The 18,416-nt window shown below is 51.3% G+C and overlaps 18 non-coding genes and 3 pseudogenes across 18 annotated transcripts; all 21 read left to right on the top strand.

Annotated features, from left to right (window-relative positions):
- Positions 1–420: 420 nt before the first annotated feature.
- On the top strand, positions 421–539 carry LOC142191161 (5S ribosomal RNA). The gene has a single exon (XR_012714770.1). It is a non-coding gene; the product is annotated as a 5S ribosomal RNA (ribosomal RNA).
- A 701-nt stretch (positions 540–1,240) lies between these two features.
- LOC142190423 (5S ribosomal RNA) lies at positions 1,241–1,349 on the top strand (annotated as a pseudogene).
- Positions 1,350–2,063: 714 nt separating this feature from the next.
- LOC142190213 (5S ribosomal RNA) lies at positions 2,064–2,182 on the top strand. The gene has a single exon (XR_012714140.1). It is a non-coding gene; the product is annotated as a 5S ribosomal RNA (ribosomal RNA).
- A 714-nt stretch (positions 2,183–2,896) lies between these two features.
- On the top strand, positions 2,897–3,015 carry LOC142189799 (5S ribosomal RNA). Its single transcript, XR_012713752.1, has one exon. It is a non-coding gene; the product is annotated as a 5S ribosomal RNA (ribosomal RNA).
- Positions 3,016–3,729: 714 nt separating this feature from the next.
- LOC142190315 (5S ribosomal RNA) lies at positions 3,730–3,848 on the top strand. Its single transcript, XR_012714229.1, has one exon. It is a non-coding gene; the product is annotated as a 5S ribosomal RNA (ribosomal RNA).
- Positions 3,849–4,563: 715 nt separating this feature from the next.
- On the top strand, positions 4,564–4,682 carry LOC142190024 (5S ribosomal RNA). Its single transcript, XR_012713963.1, has one exon. It is a non-coding gene; the product is annotated as a 5S ribosomal RNA (ribosomal RNA).
- A 715-nt stretch (positions 4,683–5,397) lies between these two features.
- Positions 5,398–5,516, top strand: LOC142190176 (5S ribosomal RNA). The gene has a single exon (XR_012714105.1). It is a non-coding gene; the product is annotated as a 5S ribosomal RNA (ribosomal RNA).
- Positions 5,517–6,230: 714 nt separating this feature from the next.
- Positions 6,231–6,349, top strand: LOC142190230 (5S ribosomal RNA). The gene has a single exon (XR_012714156.1). It is a non-coding gene; the product is annotated as a 5S ribosomal RNA (ribosomal RNA).
- Positions 6,350–7,063: 714 nt separating this feature from the next.
- On the top strand, positions 7,064–7,182 carry LOC142191149 (5S ribosomal RNA). The gene has a single exon (XR_012714759.1). It is a non-coding gene; the product is annotated as a 5S ribosomal RNA (ribosomal RNA).
- Positions 7,183–7,883: 701 nt separating this feature from the next.
- LOC142190422 (5S ribosomal RNA) lies at positions 7,884–7,992 on the top strand (annotated as a pseudogene).
- Positions 7,993–8,706: 714 nt separating this feature from the next.
- LOC142189798 (5S ribosomal RNA) lies at positions 8,707–8,825 on the top strand. The gene has a single exon (XR_012713751.1). It is a non-coding gene; the product is annotated as a 5S ribosomal RNA (ribosomal RNA).
- Positions 8,826–9,539: 714 nt separating this feature from the next.
- LOC142190116 (5S ribosomal RNA) lies at positions 9,540–9,658 on the top strand. The gene has a single exon (XR_012714047.1). It is a non-coding gene; the product is annotated as a 5S ribosomal RNA (ribosomal RNA).
- Positions 9,659–10,373: 715 nt separating this feature from the next.
- On the top strand, positions 10,374–10,492 carry LOC142190163 (5S ribosomal RNA). The gene has a single exon (XR_012714093.1). It is a non-coding gene; the product is annotated as a 5S ribosomal RNA (ribosomal RNA).
- A 715-nt stretch (positions 10,493–11,207) lies between these two features.
- On the top strand, positions 11,208–11,326 carry LOC142189941 (5S ribosomal RNA). Its single transcript, XR_012713886.1, has one exon. It is a non-coding gene; the product is annotated as a 5S ribosomal RNA (ribosomal RNA).
- Positions 11,327–12,040: 714 nt separating this feature from the next.
- LOC142190084 (5S ribosomal RNA) lies at positions 12,041–12,159 on the top strand. Its single transcript, XR_012714019.1, has one exon. It is a non-coding gene; the product is annotated as a 5S ribosomal RNA (ribosomal RNA).
- A 701-nt stretch (positions 12,160–12,860) lies between these two features.
- On the top strand, positions 12,861–12,979 carry LOC142190229 (5S ribosomal RNA). Its single transcript, XR_012714155.1, has one exon. It is a non-coding gene; the product is annotated as a 5S ribosomal RNA (ribosomal RNA).
- A 714-nt stretch (positions 12,980–13,693) lies between these two features.
- LOC142189948 (5S ribosomal RNA) lies at positions 13,694–13,812 on the top strand. Its single transcript, XR_012713892.1, has one exon. It is a non-coding gene; the product is annotated as a 5S ribosomal RNA (ribosomal RNA).
- Positions 13,813–15,801: 1,989 nt separating this feature from the next.
- LOC142190228 (5S ribosomal RNA) lies at positions 15,802–15,920 on the top strand. The gene has a single exon (XR_012714154.1). It is a non-coding gene; the product is annotated as a 5S ribosomal RNA (ribosomal RNA).
- Positions 15,921–16,634: 714 nt separating this feature from the next.
- On the top strand, positions 16,635–16,753 carry LOC142191138 (5S ribosomal RNA). The gene has a single exon (XR_012714748.1). It is a non-coding gene; the product is annotated as a 5S ribosomal RNA (ribosomal RNA).
- A 701-nt stretch (positions 16,754–17,454) lies between these two features.
- On the top strand, positions 17,455–17,563 carry LOC142190421 (5S ribosomal RNA; annotated as a pseudogene).
- A 714-nt stretch (positions 17,564–18,277) lies between these two features.
- Positions 18,278–18,396, top strand: LOC142189796 (5S ribosomal RNA). The gene has a single exon (XR_012713750.1). It is a non-coding gene; the product is annotated as a 5S ribosomal RNA (ribosomal RNA).
- The last annotated feature ends 20 nt before the right edge of the window (positions 18,397–18,416 follow it).

Genomic DNA, 18,416 nt, shown 5'->3' with positions numbered 1-18,416 from the left:
CAGGGCAACACAGGCTGAACATCTTTGCAGACAACGCGCCCTAAGAAAAGAGAAGCTGACTGAAAAGCAGCTTCGCTTCTAGGCACGGGCAACCATCTCAACTTCTTCCTTAGCCGACTCCTGGACAATGGGCTCTGGTCCAGCTTGCTCTTTCTTTCACCCCCGGGATGGTTGCGCAGCCCTGCGCAGACCTTGCGCCCAGCCCTTTTGAAAGAGGGCGGCTGCGGCCTGTGACTGGTTGCTGAACAACACCTGTGGGTATAAGGGCCGCCCCCAGCTCTTGCACTGCTCCTGTTGGAGTATGAAGTTCCCTTAAGAGAAGGCAAAAAGTGAAGAAAAAGGTCTAGCGTGAAGTAGTGCAAAGAGCTGCCAGCAGCCAGGCTGCAAAGTAGAAGAGGAGTAAGTGAGAAGCCTGTCTCTGCCTACGGCCACACCACCCTGAACACGCCCGATCTCGTCTGATCTCGGAAGCTAAGCAGGGTCGGGCCTGGTTAGTACTTGGATGGGAGACCGCCTGGGAATACCAGGTGCTGTAGGCTTTTGCTTTTCCTCACTTCCACCAGCAGGGGTCACTCTCCTCTATGCCATTTTTACATTCACTTTTTACACTGCACACTTGCTTCTTTTACATTCGCTTTCTCTCTTGCACTCTTTAGGCCTTGCAAAATCCTAGTATTCTCAGTCTTACCGCTATCACTCCTAGCAGCCGCAGCTGGTGCGTTGTGGCTTTTTACTTTTAATAATAGCAGGCTTCATTTCCATAGTATCTGGGCCTCCCGCCGGGCTGGAAGCCATAGCTAGTAACCTGCAGACCAATTTACAGGGCAACACAGGCTGAACATCTTTGCAGACAACGTGCCCTAAGAAAAGAGAAGCTGACTGAAAAGCAGCTTCGCTTCCAGGCACGGGCAACCATCTCAACTTTTTCCTTAGCCGACTCCTGGACAATGGGCTCTGGTCCAGCTTGCTCTTTCTTTCACCCCCGGGATGGTTTCTTAGCCCTGCGCAGACCTTGCGCCCAGCCCTTTTGAAAGAGGGCGGCTGCGGCCTGTGACTGGTTGCTGAACAACACCTGTGGGTATAAGGGCCGCCCCCAGCTCTTGCACTGCTCCTGTTGGAGTATGAAGTTCCCTTAAGAGAAGGCAAAAAGTGAAGAAAAAGGTCTAGCGTGAAGTAGTGCAAAGAGCTGCCAGCAGCCAGGCTGCAAAGTAGAAGAGGAGTAAGTGAGAAGTTTGTCTCCGCCTACGGCCACACCACCCTAAACACGCCCGATCTCGGAAGCTAAGCAGGGTCGGGCCTGGTTAGTACTTGGATGGGAGACCGCCTGGGAATACCAGGTGCTGTAGGCTTTTGCTTTTCCTCACTTCCACCAGCAGGGGTCACTCTCCTCTATGCCATTTTTACATTCACTTTTTACACTGCACACTTGCTTCTTTTACATTCGCTTTCTCTCTTGCACTCTTTAGGCCTTGCAAAATCCTAGTATTCTCAGTCTTACCGCTATCACTCTTAGCAGCCGCAGCGGGCGTGGTGGCCACCAGCGTTGTGGCTTTTTACTTTTAATAATAGCAGGCTTCATTTCCATAGTATCTGGGCCTCCCGCTGGGCTGGAAGCCATAGCTGGTAACCTGCAGACCAATTTACAGGGCAACACAGGCTGAACATCTTTGCAGACAACGCGCCCTAAGAAAAGAGAAGCTGACTGAAAAGCAGCTTCGCTTCCAGGCACGGGCAACAATCTCAACTTCTTCCTTAGCCGACTCCTGGACAATGGTCTCTGGTCCAGCTTGCTCTTTCTTTCACCCCCGGGATGGTTTCTTAGCCCTGCGCAGACCTTGCGCCCAGCCCTTTTGAAAGAGGGCGGCTGCGGCCTGTGACTGGTTGCTGAACAACACCTGTGGGTATAAGGGCCGCCCCCAGCTCTTGCACTGCTCCTGTTGGAGTATGAAGTTCCCTTAAGAGAAGGCAAAAAGTGAAGAAAAAGGTCTAGCGTGAAGTAGTGCAAAGAGCTGCCAGCAGCCAGGCTGCAAAGTAGAAGAGGAGTAAGTGAGAAGCCTGTCTCTGCCTATGGCCACACCACCCAGAACACGCCCGATCTCGTCTGATCTTGGAAGCTAAGCAGGGGTGGGCCTGGTTAGTACTTGGATGGGAGACCGCCTGGGAATACCAGGTGCTGTAGGCTTTTGCTTTTCCTCACTTCCACCAGCAGGGGTCACTCTCCTCTATGCCATTTTTACATTCACTTTTTACACTGCACACTTGCTTCTTTTACATTCGCTTTCTCTCTTGCACTCTTTAGGCCTTGCAAAATCCTAGTATTCTCAGTCTTACCGCTATCACTCTTAGCAGCCGCAGCGGGCGTGGTGGCCACCAGCGTTGTGGCTTTTTACTTTTAATAATAGCAGGCTTCATTTCCATAGTATCTGGGCCTCCCGCCGGGCTGGAAGCCATAGCTAGTAACCTGCAGACCAATTTACAGGGCAACACAGGCTGAACATCTTTGCAGACAACGCGCCCTAAGAAAAGAGAAGCTGACTGAAAAGCAGCTTCGCTTCCAGGCACGGGCAACCATCTCAACTTCTTCCTTAGCCGACTCCTGGACAATGGGCTCTGGTCCAGCTTGCTCTTTCTTTCACCCCCGGGATGGTTTCTTAGCCCTGCGCAGACCTTGCGCCCAGCCCTTTTGAAAGAGGGCGGCTGCGGCCTGTGACTGGTTGCTGAACAACACCTGTGGGTATAAGGGCCGCCCCCAGCTCTTGCACTGCTCCTGTTGGAGTATGAAGTTCCCTTAAGAGAAGGCAAAAAGTGAAGAAAAAGGTCTAGCGTGAAGTAGTGCAAAGAGCTGCCAGCAGCCAGGCTGCAAAGTAGAAGAGGAGTAAGTGAGAAGTTTGTCTCCGCCTACGGCCACACCACCCTGAACACGCCCGATCTCGTCTGATCTCGGAAGCTAAGCAGGGGCGGGCCTGGTTAGTACTTGGATGGGAGACCGCCTGGGAATACCAGGTGCTGTAGGCTTTTGCTTTTCCTCACTTCCACCAGCAGGGGTACCTCTCCTCTATGCCATTTTTACATTCACTTTTTACACTGCACACTTGCTTCTTTTACATTCGCTTTCTCTCTTGCACTCTTTAGGCCTTGCAAAATCCTAGTATTCTCAGTCTTACCGCTATCACTCTTAGCAGCCGCAGCGGGCGTGGTGGCCACCAGCGTTGTGGCTTTTTACTTTTAATAATAGCAGGCTTCATTTCCATAGTATCTGGGCCTCCCGCCGGGCTGGAAGCCATAGCTAGTAACCTGCAGACCAATTTACAGGGCAACACAGGCTGAACATCTTTGCAGACAACGTGCCCTAAGAAAAGAGAAGCTGACTGAAAAGCAGCTTCGCTTCCAGGCACGGGCAACCATCTCAACTTCTTCCTTAGCCGACTCCTGGACAATAGGCTCTGGTCCAGCTTGCTCTTTCTTTCACCCCCGGGATGGTTTCTTAGCCCTGCGCAGACCTTGCGCCCAGCCCTTTTGAAAGAGGGCGGCTACGGCCTGTGACTGGTTTCTGAACAACACCTGTGGGTATAAGGGCCGCCCCCAGCTCTTGCACTGCTCCTGTTGGAGTATGAAGTTCCCTTAAGAGAAGGCAAAAAGTGAAGAAAAAGGTCTAGCGTGAAGTAGTGCAAAGAGCTGCCAGCAGCCAGGCTGCAAAGTAGAAGAGGAGTAAGTGAGAAGTTTGTCTCCGCCTACGGCCACACCACCCTGAACACGCCTGATCTCGTCTGATCTCGGAAGCTAAGCAGGGTCGGGACTGGTTAGTACTTGGATGGGAGACCGCCTGGGAATACCAGGTGCTATATGCTTTTGCTTTTCCTCACTTCCACCAGCAGGGGTCACTCTCCTCTATGCCATTTTTACATTCACTTTTTACACTGCACACTTGCTTCTTTTACATTCGCTTTCTCTCTTGCACTCTTTAGGCCTTGCAAAATCCTAGTATTCTCAGTCTTACCGCTATCACTCTTAGCAGCCGCAGCAGGCGTGGTGGCCACCAGCGTTGTGGCTTTTTACTTTTAATAATAGCAGGCTTCATTTCCATAGTATCTGGGCCTCCCGCCGGGCTGGAAGCCATAGCTAGTAACCTGCAGACCAATTTACAGGGCAACACAGGCTGAACATCTTTGCAGACAACGCGCCCTAAGAAAAGAGAAGCTGACTGAAAAGCAGCTTCGCTTCCAGGCACGGGCAACCATCTCAACTTCTTCCTTAGCCGACTCCTGGACAATGGGCTCTGGTCCAGCTTGCTCTTTCTTTCACCCCCGGGATGGTTTCTTAGCCCTGCGCAGACCTTGCGCCCAGCCCTTTTGAAAGAGGGCGGCTGCGGCCTGTGACTGGTTGCTGAACAACACCTGTGGGTATAAGGGCCGCCCCCCAGCTCTTGCACTGCTCCTGTTGGAGTATGAAGTTCCCTTAAGAGAAGGCAAAAAGTGAAGAAAAAGGTCTAGCGTGAAGTAGTGCAAAGAGCTGCCAGCAGCCAGGCTGCAAAGTAGAAGAGGAGTAAGTGAGAAGTTTGTCTCCGCCTACGGCCACACCACCCTGAACACGCCCGATCTCGTCTGATCTCGTAAGCTAAGCAGGGTCGGGCCTGGTTAGTACTTGGATGGGAGACCGCCTGGGAATACCAGGTGCTGTAGGCTTTTGCTTTTCCTCACTTCCACCAGCAGGGGTCACTCTCCTCTATGCCATTTTTACATTCACTTTTTACACTGCACACTTGCTTCTTTTACATTCGCTTTCTCTCTTGCACTCTTTAGGCCTTGCAAAATCCTAGTATTCTCAGTCTTACCGCTATCACTCTTAGCAGCCGCAGCGGGCGTGGTGGCCACCAGCGTTGTGGCTTTTTACTTTTAATAATAGCAGGCTTTATTTCCATAGTATCTGGGCCTCCCGCCGGGCTGGAAGCCATAGCTAGTAACCTGCAGACCAATTTACAGGGCAACACAGTCTGAACATCTTTGCAGACAACGCGCCCTAAGAAAAGAGAAGCTGACTGAAAAGCAGCTTCGCTTCCAGGCACGGGCAACCATCTCAACTTCTTCCTTAGCCGACTCCTGGACAATGGGCTCTGGTCCAGCTTGCTCTTTCTTTCACCCCCGGGATGGTTTCTTAGCCCTGCGCAGACCTTGCGCCCAGCCCTTTTGAAAGAGGGCGGCTGCGGCCTGTGACTGGTTGCTGAACAACACCTGTAGGTATAAGGGCCGCCCCCCAGCTCTTGCACTGCTCCTGTTGGAGTATGAAGTTCCCTTAAGAGAAGGCAAAAAGTGAAGAAAAAGGTCTAGCGTGAAGTAGTGCAAAGAGCTGCCAGCAGCCAGGCTGCAAAGTAGAAGAGGAGTAAGTGAGAAGCCTGTCTCTGCCTACGGCCACACCACACTGAACACGCCCGATCTCGTCTGATCTCGGAAGCTAAGCAGGGTCGGGCCTGGTTAGTACTTGGATGGCAGACCGCCTGGGAATACCAGGTGCTGTAGGCTTTTGCTTTTCCTCACTTCCACCAGCAGGGGTCACTCTCCTCTATGCCATTTTTACATTCACTTTTTACACTGCACACTTGCTTCTTTTACATTCGCTTTCTCTCTTGCACTCTTTAGGCCTTGCAAAATCCTAGTATTCTCAGTCTTACCGCTATCACTCTTAGCAGCCGCAGCGGGCGTGGTGGCCACCAGCGTTGTGGCTTTTTACTTTTAATAATAGCAGGCTTCATTTCCATAGTATCTGGGCCTCCCGCCGGGCTGGAAGCCATAGCTAGTAACCTGCAGACCAATTTACAGGGCAACACAGGCTGAACATCTTTGCAGACAACGCGCCCTAAGAAAAGAGAAGCTGACTGAAAAGCAGCTTCGCTTCCAGGCACGGGCAACCATCTCAACTTCTTCCTTAGCCGACTCCTGGACAATGGGCTCTGGTCCAGCTTGCTCTTTCTTTCACCCCCGGGATGGTTTCTTAGCCCTGCGCAGACCTTGCGCCCAGCCCTTTTGAAAGAGGGCGGCTGCGGCCTGTGACTGGTTGCTGAACAACACCTGTGGGTATAAGGGCCGCCCCCAGCTCTTGCACTGCTCCTGTTGGAGTATGAAGTTCCCTTAAGAGAAGGCAAAAAGTGAAGAAAAAGGTCTAGCGTGAAGTAGTGCAAAGAGCTGCCAGCAGCCAGGCTGCAAAGTAGAAGAGGAGTAAGTGAGAAGCCTGTCTCTGCCTACGGCCACACCACCCTGAACACGCCCGATCTCGTCTGATCTTGGAAGCTAAGCAGGGTCGGGCCTGGTTAGTACTTGGATGGGAAACCGCCCGGGGATACCAGGTGCTGTAGGCTTTTGCTTTTCCTCACTTCCACCAGCAGGGGTCACTCTCCTTTATGCCATTTTTACATTCACTTTTTACACTGCACACTTGCTTCTTTTACATTCGCTTTCTCTCTTGCACTCTTTAGGCCTTGCAAAATCCTAGTATTTTCAGTCTTACCGCTATCACTCTTAGCAGCCGCAGCGGGCGTGGTGGCCACCAGCGTTGTGGCTTTTTACTTTTAATAATAGCAGGCTTCATTTCCATAGTATCTGGGCCTCCCGCCGGGCTGGAAGCCATAGCTAGTAACGTGCAGACCAATTTACAGGGCAACACAGGCTGAACATCTTTGCAGACAACGCGCCCTAAGAAAAGAGAAGCTGACTGAAAAGCAGCTTCGCTTCTAGGCACGGGCAACCATCTCAACTTCTTCCTTAGCCGACTCCTGGACAATGGGCTCTGGTCCAGCTTGCTCTTTCTTTCACCCCCGGGATGGTTGCGCAGCCCTGCGCAGACCTTGCGCCCAGCCCTTTTGAAAGAGGGCGGCTGCGGCCTGTGACTGGTTGCTGAACAACACCTGTGGGTATAAGGGCCGCCCCCAGCTCTTGCACTGCTCCTGTTGGAGTATGAAGTTCCCTTAAGAGAAGGCAAAAAGTGAAGAAAAAGGTCTAGCGTGAAGTAGTGCAAAGAGCTGCCAGCAGCCAGGCTGCAAAGTAGAAGAGGAGTAAGTGAGAAGCCTGTCTCTGCCTACGGCCACACCACCCTGAACACGCCCGATCTCGTCTGATCTCGGAAGCTAAGCAGGGTCGGGCCTGGTTAGTACTTGGATGGGAGACCGCCTGGGAATACCAGGTGCTGTAGGCTTTTGCTTTTCCTCACTTCCACCAGCAGGGGTCACTCTCCTCTATGCCATTTTTACATTCACTTTTTACACTGCACACTTGCTTCTTTTACATTCGCTTTCTCTCTTGCACTCTTTAGGCCTTGCAAAATCCTAGTATTCTCAGTCTTACCGCTATCACTCCTAGCAGCCGCAGCTGGTGCGTTGTGGCTTTTTACTTTTAATAATAGCAGGCTTCATTTCCATAGTATCTGGGCCTCCCGCCGGGCTGGAAGCCATAGCTAGTAACCTGCAGACCAATTTACAGGGCAACACAGGCTGAACATCTTTGCAGACAACGTGCCCTAAGAAAAGAGAAGCTGACTGAAAAGCAGCTTCGCTTCCAGGCACGGGCAACCATCTCAACTTTTTCCTTAGCCGACTCCTGGACAATGGGCTCTGGTCCAGCTTGCTCTTTCTTTCACCCCCGGGATGGTTTCTTAGCCCTGCGCAGACCTTGCGCCCAGCCCTTTTGAAAGAGGGCGGCTGCGGCCTGTGACTGGTTGCTGAACAACACCTGTGGGTATAAGGGCCGCCCCCAGCTCTTGCACTGCTCCTGTTGGAGTATGAAGTTCCCTTAAGAGAAGGCAAAAAGTGAAGAAAAAGGTCTAGCGTGAAGTAGTGCAAAGAGCTGCCAGCAGCCAGGCTGCAAAGTAGAAGAGGAGTAAGTGAGAAGTTTGTCTCCGCCTACGGCCACACCACCCTAAACACGCCCGATCTCGGAAGCTAAGCAGGGTCGGGCCTGGTTAGTACTTGGATGGGAGACCGCCTGGGAATACCAGGTGCTGTAGGCTTTTGCTTTTCCTCACTTCCACCAGCAGGGGTCACTCTCCTCTATGCCATTTTTACATTCACTTTTTACACTGCACACTTGCTTCTTTTACATTCGCTTTCTCTCTTGCACTCTTTAGGCCTTGCAAAATCCTAGTATTCTCAGTCTTACCGCTATCACTCTTAGCAGCCGCAGCGGGCGTGGTGGCCACCAGCGTTGTGGCTTTTTACTTTTAATAATAGCAGGCTTCATTTCCATAGTATCTGGGCCTCCCGCCGGGCTGGAAGCCATAGCTAGTAACCTGCAGACCAATTTACAGGGCAACACAGGCTGAACATCTTTGCAGACAACGCGCCCTAAGAAAAGAGAAGCTGACTGAAAAGCAGCTTCGCTTCCAGGCACGGGCAACCATCTCAACTTCTTCCTTAGCCGACTCCTGGACAATGGGCTCTGGTCCAGCTTGCTCTTTCTTTCACCCCCGGGATGGTTTCTTAGCCCTGCGCAGACCTTGCGCCCAGCCCTTTTGAAAGAGGGCGGCTGCGGCCTGTGACTGGTTGCTGAACAACACCTGTGGGTATAAGGGCCGCCCCCAGCTCTTGCACTGCTCCTGTTGGAGTATGAAGTTCCCTTAAGAGAAGGCAAAAAGTGAAGAAAAAGGTCTAGCGTGAAGTAGTGCAAAGAGCTGCCAGCAGCCAGGCTGCAAAGTAGAAGAGGAGTAAGTGAGAAGTTTGTCTCCGCCTACGGCCACACCACCCTGAACACGCCCGATCTCGTCTGATCTCGGAAGCTAAGCAGGGGCGGGCCTGGTTAGTACTTGGATGGGAGACCGCCTGGGAATACCAGGTGCTGTAGGCTTTTGCTTTTCCTCACTTCCACCAGCAGGGGTACCTCTCCTCTATGCCATTTTTACATTCACTTTTTACACTGCACACTTGCTTCTTTTACATTCGCTTTCTCTCTTGCACTCTTTAGGCCTTGCAAAATCCTAGTATTCTCAGTCTTACCGCTATCACTCTTAGCAGCCGCAGCGGGCGTGGTGGCCACCAGCGTTGTGGCTTTTTACTTTTAATAATAGCAGGCTTCATTTCCATAGTATCTGGGCCTGCCGCCGGGCTGGAAGCCATAGCTAGTAACCTGCAGACCAATTTACAGGGCAACACAGGCTGAACATCTTTGCAGACAACATGCCCTAAGAAAAGAGAAGCTGACTGAAAAGCAGCTTCGCTTCCAGGCACGGGCAACCATCTCAACTTCTTCCTTAGCCGACTCCTGGACAATAGGCTCTGGTCCAGCTTGCTCTTTCTTTCACCCCCGGGATGGTTTCTTAGCCCTGCGCAGACCTTGCGCCCAGCCCTTTTGAAAGAGGGCGGCTACGGCCTGTGACTGGTTTCTGAACAACACCTGTGGGTATAAGGGCCGCCCCCAGCTCTTGCACTGCTCCTGTTGGAGTATGAAGTTCCCTTAAGAGAAGGCAAAAAGTGAAGAAAAAGGTCTAGCGTGAAGTAGTGCAAAGAGCTGCCAGCAGCCAGGCTGCAAAGTAGAAGAGGAGTAAGTGAGAAGTTTGTCTCCGCCTACGGCCACACCACCCTGAACACGCCCGATCTCGTCTGATCTCGGAAGCTAAGCAGGGTCGGGACTGGTTAGTACTTGGATGGGAGACCGCCTGGGAATACCAGGTGCTGTAGGCTTTTGCTTTTCCTCACTTCCACCAGCAGGGGTCACTCTCCTCTATGCCATTTTTACATTCACTTTTTACACTGCACACTTGCTTCTTTTACATTCGCTTTCTCTCTTGCACTCTTTAGGCCTTGCAAAATCCTAGTATTCTCAGTCTTACCGCTATCACTCTTAGCAGCCGCAGCAGGCGTGGTGGCCACCAGCGTTGTGGCTTTTTACTTTTAATAATAGCAGGCTTCATTTCCATAGTATCTGGGCCTCCCGCCGGGCTGGAAGCCATAGCTAGTAACCTGCAGACCAATTTACAGGGCAACACAGGCTGAACATCTTTGCAGACAACGCGCCCTAAGAAAAGAGAAGCTGACTGAAAAGCAGCTTCGCTTCCAGGCACGGGCAACCATCTCAACTTCTTCCTTAGCCGACTCCTGGACAATGGGCTCTGGTCCAGCTTGCTCTTTCTTTCACCCCCGGGATGGTTTCTTAGCCCTGCGCAGACCTTGCGCCCAGCCCTTTTGAAAGAGGGCGGCTGCGGCCTGTGACTGGTTGCTGAACAACACCTGTGGGTATAAGGGCCGCCCCCCAGCTCTTGCACTGCTCCTGTTGGAGTATGAAGTTCCCTTAAGAGAAGGCAAAAAGTGAAGAAAAAGGTCTAGCGTGAAGTAGTGCAAAGAGCTGCCAGCAGCCAGGCTGCAAAGTAGAAGAGGAGTAAGTGAGAAGCCTGTCTCTGCCTACGGCCACACCACCCTGAACACGCCCGATCTCGTCTGATCTCGTAAGCTAAGCAGGGTCGGGCCTGGTTAGTACTTGGATGGGAGACCGGCTGGGAATACCAGGTGCTGTAGGCTTTTGCTTTTCCTCACTTCCACCAGCAGGGGTCACTCTCCTCTATGCCATTTTTACATTCACTTTTTACACTGCACACTTGCTTCTTTTACATTCGCTTTCTCTCTTGCACTCTTTAGGCCTTGCAAAATCCTAGTATTCTCAGTCTTACCGCTATCACTCTTAGCAGCCGCAGCGGGCGTGGTGGCCACCAGCGTTGTGGCTTTTTACTTTTAATAATAGCAGGCTTTATTTCCATAGTATCTGGGCCTCCTGCCGGGCTGGAAGCCATAGCTAGTAACCTGCAGACCAATTTACAGGGCAACACAGTCTGAACATCTTTGCAGACAACGCGCCCTAAGAAAAGAGAAGCTGACTGAAAAGCAGCTTCGCTTCCAGGCACGGGCAACCATCTCAACTTCTTCCTTAGCCGACTCCTGGACAATGGGCTCTGGTCCAGCTTGCTCTTTCTTTCACCCCCGGGATGGTTTCTTAGCCCTGCGCAGACCTTGCGCCCAGCCCTTTTGAAAGAGGGCGGCTGCGGCCTGTGACTGGTTGCTGAACAACACCTGTAGGTATAAGGGCCGCCCCCCAGCTCTTGCACTGCTCCTGTTGGAGTATGAAGTTCCCTTAAGAGAAGGCAAAAAGTGAAGAAAAAGGTCTAGCGTGAAGTAGTGCAAAGAGCTGCCAGCAGCCAGGCTGCAAAGTAGAAGAGGAGTAAGTGAGAAGCCTGTCTCTGCCTACGGCCACACCACCCTGAACACGCCCGATCTCGTCTGATCTCGGAAGCTAAGCAGGGTCGGGCCTGGTTAGTACTTGGATGGCAGACCGCCTGGGAATACCAGGTGCTGTAGGCTTTTGCTTTTCCTCACTTCCACCAGCAGGGGTCACTCTCCTCTATGCCATTTTTACATTCACTTTTTACACTGCACACTTGCTTCTTTTACATTCGCTTTCTCTCTTGCACTCTTTAGGCCTTGCAAAATCCTAGTATTCTCAGTCTTACCGCTATCACTCTTAGCAGCCGCAGCGGGCGTGGTGGCCACCAGCGTTGTGGCTTTTTACTTTTAATAATAGCAGGCTTCATTTCCATAGTATCTGGGCCTCCCGCCGGGCTGGAAGCCATAGCTAGTAACCTGCAGACCAATTTACAGGGCAACACAGGCTGAACATCTTTGCAGACAACGCGCCCTAAGAAAAGAGAAGCTGACTGAAAAACAGCTTCGCTTCCAGGCACGGGCAACCATCTCAACTTCTTCCTTAGCCGACTCCTGGACAATGGGCTCTGGTCCAGCTTGCTCTTTCTTTCACCCCCGGGATGGTTTCTTAGCCCTGCGCAGACCTTGCGCCCAGCCCTTTTGAAAGAGGGCGGCTGCGGCCTGTGACTGGTTGCTGAACAACACCTGTGGGTATAAGGGCCGCCCCCAGCTCTTGCACTGCTCCTGTTGGAGTATGAAGTTCCCTTAAGAGAAGGCAAAAAGTGAAGAAAAAGGTCTAGCGTGAAGTAGTGCAAAGAGCTGCCAGCAGCCAGGCTGCAAAGTAGAAGAGGAGTAAGTGAGAAGCCTGTCTCTGCCTACGGCCACACCACCCTGAACACGCCCAATCTCGTCTGATCTCGGAAGCTAAGCAGGGTCGGGCCTGGTTAGTACTTGGATGGGAGACCGCCTGGGAATACCAGGTGCTGTAGGCTTTTGCTTTTCCTCACTTCCACCAGCAGGGGTCACTCTCCTCTATGCCATTTTTACATTCACTTTTTACACTGCACACTTGCTTCTTTTACATTCGCTTTCTCTCTTGCACTCTTTAGGCCTTGCAAAATCCTAGTATTCTCAGTCTTACCGCTATCACTCCTAGCAGCTGCAGCTGGTGCGTTGTGGCTTTTTACTTTTAATAATAGCAGGCTTCATTTCCATAGTATCTGGGCCTCCCGCCGGGCTGGAAGCCATAGCTAGTAACCTGCAGACCAATTTACAGGGCAACACAGGCTGAACATCTTTGCAGACAACGCGCCCTAAGAAAAGAGAAGCTGACTGAAAAGCAGCTTCGCTTCCAGGCACGGGCAACCATCTCAACTTCTTCCTTAGCCGACTCCTGGACAATGGGCTCTGGTCCAGCTTGCTCTTTCTTTCACCCCCGGGATGGTTTCTTAGCCCTGCGCAGACCTTGCGCCCAGCCCTTTTGAAAGAGGGCGGCTGCGGCCTGTGACTGGTTGCTGAACAACACCTGTGGGTATAAGGGCCGCCCCCAGCTCTTGCACTGCTCCTGTTGGAGTATGAAGTTCCCTTAAGAGAAGGCAAAAAGTGAAGAAAAAGGTCTAGCGTGAAGTAGTGCAAAGAGCTGCCAGCAGCCAGGCTGCAAAGTAGAAGAGGAGTAAGTGAGAAGCCTGTCTCTGCCTACGGCCACACCACCCTGAACACGCCCGATCTCGTCTGATCTTGGAAGCTAAGCAGGGTCGGGCCTGGTTAGTACTTGGATGGGAAACCGCCCGGGGATACCAGGTGCTGTAGGCTTTTGCTTTTCCTCACTTCCACCAGCAGGGGTCACTCTCCTTTATGCCATTTTTACATTCACTTTTTACACTGCACACTTGCTTCTTTTACATTCGCTTTCTCTCTTGCACTCTTTAGGCCTTGCAAAATCCTAGTATTTTCAGTCTTACCGCTATCACTCTTAGCAGCCGCAGCGGGCGTGGTGGCCACCAGCGTTGTGGCTTTTTACTTTTAATAATAGCAGGCTTCATTTCCATAGTATCTGGGCCTCCCGCCGGGCTGGAAGCCATAGCTAGTAACGTGCAGACCAATTTACAGGGCAACACAGGCTGAACATCTTTGCAGACAACGCGCCCTAAGAAAAGAGAAGCTGACTGAAAAGCAGCTTCGCTTCTAGGCACGGGCAACCATCTCAACTTCTTCCTTAGCCGACTCCTGGACAATGGGCTCTGGTCCAGCTTGCTCTTTCTTTCACCCCCGGGATGGTTGCGCAGCCCTGCGCAGACCTTGCGCCCAGCCCTTTTGAAAGAGGGCGGCTGCGGCCTGTGACTGGTTGCTGAACAACACCTGTGGGTATAAGGGCCGCCCCCAGCTCTTGCACTGCTCCTGTTGGAGTATGAAGTTCCCTTAAGAGAAGGCAAAAAGTGAAGAAAAAGGTCTAGCGTGAAGTAGTGCAAAGAGCTGCCAGCAGCCAGGCTGCAAAGTAGAAGAGGAGTAAGTGAGAAGCCTGTCTCTGCCTACGGCCACACCACCCTGAACACGCCCGATCTTGTCTGATCTCGGAAGCTAAGCAGGGTCGGGCCTGGTTAGTACTTGGATGGGAGACCGCCTGGGAATACCAGGTGCTGTAGGCTTTTGCTTTTCCTCACTTCCACCAGCAGGGGTCACTCTCCTCTATGCCATTTTTACATTCACTTTTTACACTGCACACTTGCTTCTTTTACATTCGCTTTCTCTCTTGCACTCTTTAGGCCTTGCAAAATCCTAGTATTCTCAGTCTTACCGCTATCACTCCTAGCAGCCGCAGCTGGTGCGTTGTGGCTTTTTACTTTTAATAATAGCAGGCTTCATTTCCATAGTATCTGGGCCTCCCGCCGGGCTGGAAGCCATAGCTAGTAACCTGCAGACCAATTTACAGGGCAACACAGGCTGAACATCTTTGCAGACAACGCGCCCTAAGAAAAGAGAAGCTGACTGAAAAGCAGCTTCGCTTCCAGGCACGGGCAACCATCTCAACTTCTTCCTTAGCCGACTACTGGACAATGGGCTCTGGTCCAGCTTGCTCTTTCTTTCACCCCCGGGATGGTTTCTTAGCCCTGCGCAGACCTTGCGCCCAGCCCTTTTGAAAGAGGGCGGCTGCGGCCTGTGACTGGTTGCTGAACAACACCTGTGGGTTTAACCCCTTAAGGACCAGGCCATTTTTTGGTTTCGCATTTTCGTTTTTCCCTCCTCACATTTCAAGAGCCATAACTTTTTCATTTTTCAGTTCACAGAGTCACATGATAGCTTATTGTTTGCGGGACAAATTGTACTTTGTAATGGCACCATTCAATATGCTGTGCAATGTACTGGGAAGCTGGAAAAAAATTCAGAATGAGGCGCAATTGGAGAAAAAATGCATTTGCGCCATTTTCTTATGGGTTTAATTTTTACAGCATTCACTGTTTGGTACAAATGACATGTTACCTGTGTTCTACGTGTCAGTACAAACGCGGTGATACCAAATTTATATAGTATTTGAAATTTTTTGATACTTTTAAAAAAATGATAAACTTTGCAAAATAGAAAAAAAATTTGTGTCATCATGTTCTAACACCTGTAACTTTTTTATATTTCCATGTATGGAGCTGGTTGTGGTGTCTTTTTATGCGGGACAAGATGACGTTTCTATTGATACCATTTGGGGAAAGATCCGATGGTTTGATCACTTTTTATTCAATTTTTTATAGGAGGCAAAGTGTTGAAAAAAACGCTTTTTGGCTGTTTTTATTTTTTTTGCCGCTACGCCGTTCGCAGTACGGGATAAATGTTTTAATATTCTAATAGTTCAGGCATTTTGGAGCGCAGGGATACCTAATATGTTTATGTTTAATGTTCTTTAATTACTTTTATAGCTGATCTAGGGAAAGGGGGGTGATTTGAACTTTTATATTTTTTTTATTTTTTTAATACTTTTAAAAACTTTTTTTTTTCTTCTGTTACATTTATGATCAGACCCCTTAGGTACCTTGAAACCTAGGGAGTCTGATCGCTCATACTATTCACTGCAATACTACAGTACTGCAGTGAATAGCAGAATCGCAGCACTTCTATTAGACGATGCCTCTGGCATCGTCTAATAGATCTAGTGCAGATACAAGCCTGGAAGCCTTCAATAGGCTTCCGGCTGTCATAGCAACCGATCACCGCCCTCATGTGACGTTCAGGAGGGCGGCGATCGGCGAAACATGGCGGCGCCCATGCCGCCTGCGCTGTTTACACGCTGCGGTCGCGTTTGACCGCAGTGTGTAAAGGGTTAACAGCAGCGATCGGCTCGGGCACCGACCGCTGCTGTTAGTGGCAGGTCCTGGCTGTATTATACAGCCGGCATCTGCCGTGTATGGAGCGAGCTCAGCGTGTGAGCTCGCTCCATACATCCCCATGCGACCCATGACGTACAGTTACGTCAAGGGTCGCTAAGGGGATAAGGGCCGCCCCCAGCTCTTGCACTGCTCCTGTTGGAGTATGAAGTTCCCTTAAGAGAAGGCAAAAAGTGAAGAAAAAGGTCTAGCGTGAAGTAGTGCAAAGGGCTGCCAGCAGCCAGGCTGCAAAGTAGAAGAGGAGTAAGTGAGAAGCCTGTCTCTGCCTACGGCCACACCACCCTGAACACGCCCGATCTCGTCTGATCTTGGAAGCTAAGCAGGGTCGGGCCTGGTTAGTACTTGGATGGGAAACCGCCCGGGGATACCAGGTGCTGTAGGCTTTTGCTTTTCCTCACTTCCACCAGCAGGGGTCACTCTCCTTTATGCCATTTTTACATTCACTTTTTACACTGCACACTTGCTTCTTTTACATTCGCTTTCTCTCTTGCACTCTTTAGGCCTTGCAAAATCCTAGTATTTTCAGTCTTACCGCTATCACTCTTAGCAGCCGCAGCGGGCGTGGTGGCCACCAGCGTTGTGGCTTTTTACTTTTAATAATAGCAGGCTTCATTTCCATAGTATCTGGGCCTCCCGCCGGGCTGGAAGCCATAGCTAGTAACGTGCAGACCAATTTACAGGGCAACACAGGCTGAACATCTTTGCAGACAACGCGCCCTAAGAAAAGAGAAGCTGACTGAAAAGCAGCTTCGCTTCTAGGCACGGGCAACCATCTCAACTTCTTCCTTAGCCGACTCCTGGACAATGGGCTCTGGTCCAGCTTGCTCTTTCTTTCACCCCCGGGATGGTTGCGCAGCCCTGCGCAGACCTTGCGCCCAGCCCTTTTGAAAGAGGGCGGCTGCGGCCTGTGACTGGTTGCTGAACAACACCTGTGGGTATAAGGGCCGCCCCCAGCTCTTGCACTGCTCCTGTTGGAGTATGAAGTTCCCTTAAGAGAAGGCAAAAAGTGAAGAAAAAGGTCTAGCGTGAAGTAGTGCAAAGAGCTGCCAGCAGCCAGGCTGCAAAGTAGAAGAGGAGTAAGTGAGAAGCCTGTCTCTGCCTACGGCCACACCACCCTGAACACGCCCGATCTCGTCTGATCTCGGAAGCTAAGCAGGGTCGGGCCTGGTTAGTACTTGGATGGGAGACCGCCTGGGAATACCAGGTGCTGTAGGCTTTTGCTTTTCCTCACTTCCACCAGCAGGGGTCACTCTCCTCTATGCCATTTTTACATTCACTTTTTACACTGCACACTTGCTTCTTTTACATTCGCTTTCTCTCTTGCACTCTTTAGGCCTTGCAAAATCCTAGTATTCTCAGTCTTACCGCTATCACTCCTAGCAGCCGCAGCTGGTGCGTTGTGGCTTTTTACTTTTAATAATAGCAGGCTTCATTTCCATAGTATCTGGGCCTCCCGCCGGGCTGGAAGCCATAGCTAGTAACCTGCAGACCAATTTACAGGGCAACACAGGCTGAACATCTTTGCAGACAACGTGCCCTAAGAAAAGAGAAGCTGACTGAAAAGCAGCTTCGCTTCCAGGCACGGGCAACCATCTCAACTTTTTCCTTAGCCGACTCCTGGACAATGGGCTCTGGTCCAGCTTGCTCTTTCTTTCACCCCCGGGATGGTTTCTTAGCCCTGCGCAGACCTTGCGCCCAGCCCTTTTGAAAGAGGGCGGCTGCGGCCTGTGACTGGTTGCTGAACAACACCTGTGGGTATAAGGGCCGCCCCCAGCTCTTGCACTGCTCCTGTTGGAGTATGAAGTTCCCTTAAGAGAAGGCAAAAAGTGAAGAAAAAGGTCTAGCGTGAAGTAGTGCAAAGAGCTGCCAGCAGCCAGGCTGCAAAGTAGAAGAGGAGTAAGTGAGAAGTTTGTCTCCGCCTACGGCCACACCACCCTAAACACGCCCGATCTCGGAAGCTAAGCAGGGTCGGGCCTGGTTAGTACTTGGATGGGAGACCGCCTGGGAATACCAGGTGCTGTAGGCTTTTGCTTTTCCTCACTTCCACCAGCAGGGGTCACTCTCCTCTATGCCATTTTTACATTCACTTTTTACACTGCACACTTGCTTCTTTTACATTCGCTTTCTCTCTTGCACTCTTTAGGCCTTGCAAAATCCTAGTATTCTCAGTCTTACCGCTATCACTCTTAGCAGCCGCAGCGGGCGTGGTGGCCACCAGCGTTGTGGCTTTTTACTTTTAATAATAGCAGGCTTCATTTCCATAGTATCTGGGCCTCCCGCCGGGCTGGAAGCCATAGCTAGTAACCTGCAGACCAATTTACAGGGCAACACAGGCTGAACATCTTTGCAGACAACGCGCCCTAAGAAAAGAGAAGCTGACTGAAAAGCAGCTTCGCTTCCAGGCACGGGCAACCATCTCAACTTCTTCCTTAGCCGACTCCTGGACAATGGGCTCTGGTCCAGCTTGCTCTTTCTTTCACCCCCGGGATGGTTTCTTAGCCCTGCGCAGACCTTGCGCCCAGCCCTTTTGAAAGAGGGCGGCTGCGGCCTGTGACTGGTTGCTGAACAACACCTGTGGGTATAAGGGCCGCCCCCAGCTCTTGCACTGCTCCTGTTGGAGTATGAAGTTCCCTTAAGAGAAGGCAAAAAGTGAAGAAAAAGGTCTAGCGTGAAGTAGTGCAAAGAGCTGCCAGCAGCCAGGCTGCAAAGTAGAAGAGGAGTAAGTGAGAAGTTTGTCTCCGCCTACGGCCACACCACCCTGAACACGCCCGATCTCGTCTGATCTCGGAAGCTAAGCAGGGGCGGGCCTGGTTAGTACTTGGATGGGAGACCGCCTGGGAATACCAGGTGCTGTAGGCTTTTGCTTTTCCTCACTTCCA

Source organism: Leptodactylus fuscus, chromosome 1 (genome assembly GCF_031893055.1).
Source record: "Leptodactylus fuscus isolate aLepFus1 chromosome 1, aLepFus1.hap2, whole genome shotgun sequence".
Taxonomy (NCBI): domain Eukaryota; kingdom Metazoa; phylum Chordata; class Amphibia; order Anura; family Leptodactylidae; genus Leptodactylus; species Leptodactylus fuscus.
This window is presented reverse-complemented; position numbering and strand designations above follow the sequence as displayed.